Source organism: Drosophila nasuta, chromosome 2R (assembly GCF_023558535.2).
Source record: "Drosophila nasuta strain 15112-1781.00 chromosome 2R, ASM2355853v1, whole genome shotgun sequence".
Lineage (NCBI taxonomy): Eukaryota > Metazoa > Arthropoda > Insecta > Diptera > Drosophilidae > Drosophila > Drosophila nasuta.
The window spans coordinates 28,548,306-28,557,543 of NC_083456.1; the positions used below are offsets into that span (position 1 = coordinate 28,548,306).

Sequence of the window (9,238 nt, forward strand, 5' to 3'; positions counted from 1 at the left end):
GGAAGATGATCTACTCGCTGTGTTTTTGCTACAGTTTCTCATGGATTGAATTGGCTAACACTTCCAAACGAGCTGATAACTTTCATTTCATTCACTTTCATTCACACCTCATTGTTGTTGTCGCTGCTTATTTTTGGCATTAGCAAAACGCTGTTAAAATCTTATTTATTACCGTATAGTTAAGCTATTCATTTTATTCATGACGTTTTTTCTTTATTGTGACTAGCTTACAATTTGATGAGATGAGATGAGATCACATTAAATCTCGTCGCACTCATTCACATACACTCAGAGTAGTTTTGCCTTGCGTGACAAAACTTGAAGCAAACTCCCTCACAGTCTCCCAAAAATAGGAACAAAAAAAAAAAAATGAAAATAATAATAATAATAATAGTCAACATTCTCATATCATCTTGCGACTTTTGTCGGCTTCGACTGGGGCTTCAATTGTGCTCTCTGCATTCTATTTAAATTGGATTTCCGGAGTTGTTTGTTAACATGCGTAGCATAACATTTTCACTTTTCTTCATTCATTTGTTGACCACTTGAGATCCCTTAACGAGACCCAGTGTCGAAACAGTTGCACCTGGGTGTAATAAGTTTGCCTTTGACAGCTGTCAAGTTGTGTATATTGTAATGTAATTTACATCTACATATTCCACTTGTAAGATACTTCTTCTACTCATTTTTCTGTTTTGGGTACGTGAGAGAATTTTTCCATGCCAGAAGCAGAAGCTGGAAAGTTCAATATTAATGTGCATTGTTACACTTATTATGACACTTCAGAATGGATGTGTTCGAAGCGATAAAAGAAAAGTTCTCATAATAAATGAGTCGACAGCGAGTGTGTACAGCATATTTAAGTTTATTCTCCCCTTAAGCAAACCTTCGCTCTGAAATTTTGCTATAAATATTCATTAGCTTCATTTATAACTCAATTCCTGGCAACACATAAAAAATTGAAATCATGCTAATTAAAGCCACAACATGATTTGATTTTGTTAACATCAATAAATTTGTATATGCCGCCCAAGTAACCAAATATGAACGTATTCAAATTGGATTTTAAGTACCCCACTTAAAGTTGAATATGCGCCAAAAGTGATTCAGCAATTCTTGAACTCAAGCCGAGTTTTGATTAATGTTCGAAAATTTTCAAAGCAAATTAAATGAAATTAAACCGCCATTCAAGCATTCAATTGAAGCTCGCTACGAATTTCAGAAATCGCCTCATATTAAATGCCACAAAAGTGTTTATAATTAACGTGTTAAAATATACTCTACATGTGGTTTTTGGACGTAGTTTTTTTTCTTTTGCTTTTTTTGGCTGTTGCACAACACAAACTTTAGTTGTCTTTGTGTGTGATTATATAAGACAAAACACGCACTCGAAATAATTTTGACAAGCATAAATTTAATGCCTAGCAGCAAGACGAAGAAAATACAAAATGTGAATATGCAAGTGAATTATATTTTCTATAATGTTTACGAGACGGACAACGAACGGACACATTTAAGCCAAATTGCGTGTACACCGACAGTCCAGCGACAGTCTTTAATCTTTTATGACACACACACAGAGACAGACAGAGAGACATGGCAGACGGGCTAATTGCAGCGGCCGTTTCGGTTTTGTTTTTCGTTTCGTTTTTTTTTTTTTCATTTTGAGCGATTGAAGAAAGTGCAGAGCTTAAATGTAAAGCAAATAATGTCAGCGACCAGTCGGAGTAGACTTACACTCCACACACAAGTTTAACATAGTCTAAAGTACAACACAAAACCCTTTTTAGCATGGTCTCTGGCTAACCGAGCCGCGTGCCATGACGCGCCGGCGCTTAATAATCGTAAATAAATTTTGTATTATTTTGTTTACTTTCTTTTGACTACTGACGTGTGTCATGGTCTTTTTATAATTTCGGTTTTTTTGTTTGTTTGTATTCAAGATATCCATAGGGACAAAAGATAGAGACAGCCGCAGCATTTCGCTGCAGCGTGAAATCTCTTTAATCATTGGCTGACTTTTCGATCCGATGAAACATATAGATTTCAATGTGAAAGTTTAATAGCAAGCCTACTCCACACACACACACACGCATACTCGCTCTCTAGGCGATTATGATTAACGCCTTGATGAACAATCCAGCATCTAATCCAGATGCAGCTGCGATCTGGCAACTTGTTAGCTCTGATTTTTTTTCGCTTTTTTTGCTCTGCACTGTCGGTGGGGTCCATGCGATATTAAGCGAAATTAATAGCATCTATTTCACACTAGTTTAAGTGATTTTACCTTAAGGTAGTTTACTTTATAATAAGCATAATGATCATGGGAATACATCGCATATCCCTCGATCCACTTGTGTGAGGTAAAGGTATCAAATAGTCGATTACACAGTCGATTTTTCTTCTCTTTTTTTGTTTGTGTGGCCATAGATTTTCCTTACTTGCTTTTTAATTGAAAAATGTTAGCGGCTCTTGGCCACTTTGCACATAACTGACAAAACACCGCGGGTCTAGTCCGGGTCTAGCTTGTGTTGCTGCTGCTCCTGCTTCTCTTCTCTAATCTTAATCGCTGCTAATCACAGGCGATCAATTTTTCTTTTTTGTGTTTCTGTTTTTTTTAGTGCCGTGTAAGGAGAGAGATGTGGTCGTAATTTGAAAAACGATAGAACAGTGCCTTCTGCTCCATTTCGAGGTGAGAAGCATTCAATTGCGAGTGTGTTGCTGCTGCTACAGTGTTGCATGTTACGTTGCGATGTTACGAACGAGTTGCTAACACGTCTGGGGCGAGGCACCTTGCAGTTATTGCTGCTGCTGCTGCTGCTGCCGTTGATTGCTGCCACTTGATTTGATGCATGCGAGGCACAAAACTGACCTTGACTATGACTGCGACTGACTTTGACTTTGACTTGTGACTATGACTATGAAATCTGAACGCTGAAGCTGACGCCTGCCTCTGATCGTATATCTCAAGACTGGAGTAGAAGTGGCACTCAAGCATGCCCAGAAGCCACACACGACACGCCAAAATTCTGACATTTGCATGGCACGCAGAGGCTAGTGAGAGACAGAGAGATCTACCGCTGCTTCGTTTATCGGATTGCTTTTTGATTTATGTGCCACAAGTGTGACTGCCGTTAGCCGGGGCGTTGCACTGTTGTCTTGTTGCACAATGTTGTAATGCTTCGGCAACGCCCAGATTATGCAATATTGATTGCACAATAATTGGCGAAAGGGCGCAATCGCAAACCCCTACAAGGTGTCGACTCACTAACGAGCTGTGATCCACAAAAAAAAAAATAGAAGAAGAAAAGACTAACCACACACACAAAATATGTATCAGCAGCGCCAAACAAATGCTGCCATAAACATCACAACTAGAGAGAACGAGCGAGAGAGTTGGAATTTGGTTACTTGCAACTTCCGCCATTGTGAACTGCAATTGGAATTGAAATCGGGTTCGAAATCGGACTCTGTAACTGTGACTCTGCACTGTGCACTTTAATATGATAACAAATTATGGCCAGGCCACAGTGCAGTGCTGCTGCTGCTGTTGCACTCGAGTGCGGCGCTTTTAATACTCATGTCCAGCCACATATGGGAGAGAGCACACAACAGCAACAAGCTACTGTGTTGTGTAGCAGTTTTTTTATGATTATCATGATATACGAGTGCCCATTGTTTTCGGGAGCAGGCTACTAAGAAAGACTCACCAAAAATGGCGAAGCGAACTCGCTGCTCGATGCTGTAAAATTTAAATGAGCATCAACAGTTTCACACACACACACACACACAACTTGGCAGCAGGGTAACAATTTGTTGTCTACATACGAACTACTAACTAATCCAATAACCTCAACAACTAACAAACTGTCGCCGAGTGCATTCCACTGTGTGCGCTTATCAGACCACATTAGGTGAGAATTGTGTCACCTAATTAGCGTAAATGAATCAAAAAGGCACTCAGTACTCCGAAACTCGGTATTCGACATTCGGCATTAGGCACTTTGCCAGCCGCCTAATCCAAACCAATCTCAGGTGGCCAAAACGTGACTGCAAATGGTGCACTGTTGCTTTTTAGTTTTGTTGGGCTAATTTCGTGCGTCACTTGAGTTGCATTGCAAATAGCGGCCAAGTACTAGTTGGAGCAAACGTGATTCGAGCCAAATTCAAGTTGACAGCCATTGGGATTGAGTCAATGATTGAGCATTAAAGAGCACGAGATTCGACACAAATTGGATCAGTTCTGAGCTGCGGGATTTCAATACGTTTTTCGATGGGTAGTATTTGACTAAGCTGCATTTTTCCTAGGATAGCAATGTGCTAACAATGAAATCAATTTTAAATTTAGGTAAAGGAATATTTTGTTTATACATACACCCTACTTATGAATATCCTGATTATTTTAACTAACAAAAAAAAACTTAAGCTAGTTAGGAAAATGTTCTTTCAAAAGACTTACCACACAAATCACAATGAATTCAATAAAATGTTGTACAGACTCGATCCATTTAATAGGCAGTCTAAAATAAAGGAAAGAAAGAAAATGTAATAATATTAATAATATTGTATTATTCTGTAGTAGAAAGGAGATATTTTTATTTATTTGTTTTCGTCATTCGTCATTCATTCGCCCTATTTCACAATGTTCCTTCTTGTGTCGATAACACTTAAGTGAAGCTTTTTTATCGATTCCTTAATTTCTTCTATCTCTTATCGATATTTTCCTTTTTTAAGTGTTGTGTAATATATATTTATTTTAAGTGTTAATTAGTACGCATTCAAAGTAATCATTCTTTTAAGTATTTTGTAGTGCGTAACTTAACAATAACTCAGTTTATGTGTTGTGTAGCATATAAAGATTTGCGGTAAATAAATGAAGCAACACTACTTTCCTTACATTAACATAAATTAAAGTAAAGAATTCACAGAAAATATCAATATTCGTAAGATCAATATTTTTCTGTATTTGAACCGTACATTAACTTTAAAAAGCTACCATCTAGGGAATCTGCTGGTCAAAACACTCGATGCGACTCTCTCACACTTGCTTTCATTGCTGTTCTCGGATTTTCTTCGGAAGTATTGTGCAAATTATTACTATTATTATTTCTGTGTTAAGCTACGAGAGAAGACGACAGCTTCGCACATGCCACAAACTGTACTTATTTACACGTGCGATGCTCAACGATCATGATGATGATGATCAGCGACACAATGTTGACCAATGCTGATGATGATAATGAAGTGCTAAAGCAACTGGCATTTGTCGCAGTATTGAGCACAGAAGTTCTTGGTCATTGGTAAAACGACTTTCACCGGCACTTAGAATGCTGCCTTGCACAGTGACATCTTTTGGCCGCACAATTTCTTCTTTTATGAGTATTTATGCTTTTTTGCAGATTTCCAAGCAAGGCCTAAACAGATGTACGCCAGATAGTCAAAGGGGCAATCAAAGAGAATTTCTAATTTGATGCTGTTTAAACTTGAGTATGCCGTTGCCGTTGGCCAAAGCATTCTTCAATTAAGCAGCGGACATGCAACTACTACTAACCGAAAGCCCAAAGACGCGGCAGTTAACCAAAATTGCATCATTTATCTGGATAAGATTTCTTTTGCCTCGTTCTCTCTGTCTGTCTTTTCCAAAAAAAATAAAAGGGCCAATACATGTTTCCGGGTCACACATACATTTTGGTCCAGCAGCAAATGCTGCGCATTCCTCAACTTCCCCCACCATCATGTATTCAATTTCATTTTGGGCACGACAATAAATTTGGTTGTTTTTGCAGCAGCAGCAGCAGCACAACAGCATCACCGAAGGCCACAAATGCAACGACTCTGAAAGGGCCGCATTGGCCGGAGGATACAAACAAATTACACGCAGTAATCAGCTTTAATTAACGCAACGTTTTATCTGTATGTACGAACCGCATGTTACCCAAAAACAGCCCAAAGCTAAAGCATTTAGTTGTTTGGCCCCGAGGTACATTGAACTTATTTGGCAAAAGGCGTTGCCATTGCCCCGGCATTCAAATGGAATCTCCACCACGAAGACAATTTATGTTCGGACCCCAAAGATGCCGATCTTCAATTATGAATTCAACAACGGGCCCGAGGTAAAAGCCCAAAAAACAGACAAAATATGTGCTAAATGCTTACACAATTATTAATGCTCTCAATTATGATGGGACGCTTGATCAACGGACAATGGACAATATGCTTTATATGTGGAGTATAGCAAATATTTGTAAGGCAAAACGATTTCATGCCTCTCAAATCAGTGATATGGACAACAATTGTTAATTAAGCTTCAATGACCTTTCACAAACTAAACGCTTTGATAATTGCCGCCAATAAATGATTCTTGAGTATTGCGAAAAGAACTGAATTGAACCCCAAAATGATATACGAAATGTGAGTTAAACCGGTTTTATGCAAATTGTTTGTATTGTAAATTATATAACATTTCTAAAGCTCCATTGTCAGTTATGTGGTGTTTGCAGTGCAGTTGATTCGCTTGAGAAGAGTTCACAGCAAGCATGGCTCGTAGTACAATGCTGGTTTACATAATCGGCCATAACACTTAAAAAGGCGCTCTCACAGCGTACATTAAAATTCAATGCTGGGCACAACAAAGTCGAAATAAAATTTTCTCAGCTCATATTTCACCCAGGCTGGGCATAATATTACGCCCAATTTGGCGCTGGCAACAACGGTGCTGGATGCTGAGTGCTGGGTGCTGGACCTGGAACACGTCTTGGGCTGTGGACCCTTGTTAACAACAGGCACTTACAATGGGACAACATTGCCCCTTTTTGTTTGTTGTACCCTGTAAATGAATGCCAGCGAGCATACGACACGTATACTTAATGTTAAGGCCACTTTTCTTAAGGCTAAAAACCTTTTTTCAATTTGCAATAAATATTTCAAGGGTATAACCACAACGGTGCAGTGCTCGCTTGTCTGCCTGATTTTGTATGTTTTTGGCAACTTAATCAGCCAGGCGAAGGCAAAACGTTAACGGATGCTTTTAGAATGCACAGCGTCGAATCGCAGGCAAGGAAACTTGCGACGATCCACGACCCAAAACATACTACAGCCAAACAATCAGCCTTACACAACCGTTCTACAGCCATGCAGGCATTCAAAGAGGCTGGCAAAAACAGGCCACAGGCAACAATTCAGATCTTGCAGCCAGAAGACTTATTGGTAGAGACAGTTGTTCTTTTTGTTTCTCTTTTGCTTCTTTCTTTTTGGTTTTCTTGGTAGTGGAGAAACGTTAATTGCATAAAACATAAGCGAAGTATATGAAACATAATTAAATATATTTTTGGCAACTAATTAAATCAGTTGAGTTAAGAGTTTGCTCTGTTTTTTGTGGCATGCAAACAAATGACTTAGGCAACGAACTCGAACACATGATCTTAGCACTTATCGGCCATTAGATTTTGCAGCTGCTCAGCCACCGAAAGCGTCACAATTTTCATTTTCACCCCGAAATGAAAGTGAACAGCGCGCGATTCTTTTTGGCGAAACAAGAAACCAGCCAAATGATGCACCTGTTGTTGGCAAATCACTTGTCAAATCTTCGAAACTCATCAACGACCAAATTGCCGTGTCTTAAAGCAGCTGCCTTTTGTCATTGTCACAGACATTTGTTTTTTTTTTTTTTTTTGTGTGGACGGTGAAATGCAAATTGCCTTTCCCAAAAAATAGTCAAAACAAACACATTTTTGTAAATGTAAATTTTGGTCTATAGGCAAATTTCCGGTGGTCTTTTGTCGATGATTAGATGTCATCATCATCGAGTACTTTTTCGCATTCGTAACAAAGATATTTGCACTTCCTTATGCGACATTCTCATCTTCAATCGCCATCAGTGAGTTGATTTTCATTTCCATTTCGATTTCATTGAGCAATTCTCGCGCCTTGGCGTTACTTTCTCCAGATCGTGATGAGCATCTGTGCTGTACTATGGGCCATAATACGACACAACTCCGACTCTGACTCCGTCTCCGACTCTGGCAAGCTGCTCATCAGTATGCGGGGCCATTGTCGCGGTCATTCATTGAAAGCGAAAGGTCTCCGTGTGATCTCGCTCACATCAAATTCAAATTGATTCATTTCGGATCAGTTTATGGGCATTTTTTTCGATGCTTGATTTGATGCTTTTGATGTGTGATGTTTACATTCGGTATTCGGTATTTACGAGGGCTAAGCTACATTTGTCCAAATCGTTGAATTTATGAGCTGAACATGCAAATGTCTTAATTGAAATGTTCGATAAACAAATCAAAAATGAATTATTTCCCCTAGCCACACAATTGAACTTTCGTTTTCATACAGGGATCAATGTATATCAACTTTCTTTTGCATTGGCATCTTAGTTAGTCGATAACGCTACTCATAAATCTATTGAAATCTCTGATCCAATTTGAGATGGCAATGCAATTCTTGTTGGCGCTTCGTTTACCATTCTCTTCAAGGCACAAAGACGACAGCTCTGACAACTGGCTTCGTTTTGGGGTCCTAATTCACTTAAACTGTGGCAGAGCCGGACAGAATTAGTGCAGTTTTGTAACTTTGTGGAGCATAAAACGCACGACAACGACCACATCAACTGACCACAGCAGCGAGTATGTGCAAAGAAAAACCAAAGTATATGAAAAATTGAAAAAAATCAAAATGCATAATTATGATTTTCATGAACCAATAACTCAGTTAAGTGTAAGTTTAGTATCTGTATCTTGAGAAATTGATTTTCCTCGTTCGTTTTGCAGCCTTGTCTATCTTCTAGATTCTCAAAGCCATGGATGGGCTGGTTTCAATTTAATTAATGATTTCGAACGTCGTGTACCCGTTTTGAACTTTTCAAAGTGGATTTTGTAATCAGTTTATGGGCATTAAAATTATGAATGAAATCAGCCATATGCCAGCTAGCGCATGAAACAGCACGAGCAGCGAGTGAAAGAGATGGGAAGCTCTCTACTCTAAACAACACACGTGAGAGCGCAAGCGTAAACGTCGAGCCCGACCAAACAGCTTTTTTTTTGTTTCATTTGCTTTTGCTTTTCTTGTTTGCTGTTGTGTTTGCGCCGAGTGTCGAGTGAAAAGTTAGCGCAAAGTCAGCGTCGAACTTTTCCTCACTCAAAGACAAAAGCAAAGTCACGAAGCAAACACAGAATGCAGCTCAAACTCAAATTGTTTTGAGCGCTTTGCGTGTGCGCGCTCATTTCTTTGG

At 39.1% G+C, this 9,238-nt stretch overlaps 1 long non-coding RNA gene across 1 annotated transcript; it reads left to right on the forward strand.

The window, feature by feature from the left end:
- Positions 1–4,871: 4,871 nt before the first annotated feature.
- LOC132786667 (uncharacterized) lies at positions 4,872–5,498 on the forward strand. The gene is made up of 3 exons (XR_009632468.1): positions 4,872–4,943; positions 5,004–5,300; positions 5,400–5,498. It is a non-coding gene; the product is annotated as an uncharacterized LOC132786667 (long non-coding RNA).
- Positions 5,499–9,238: the final 3,740 nt, after the last annotated feature.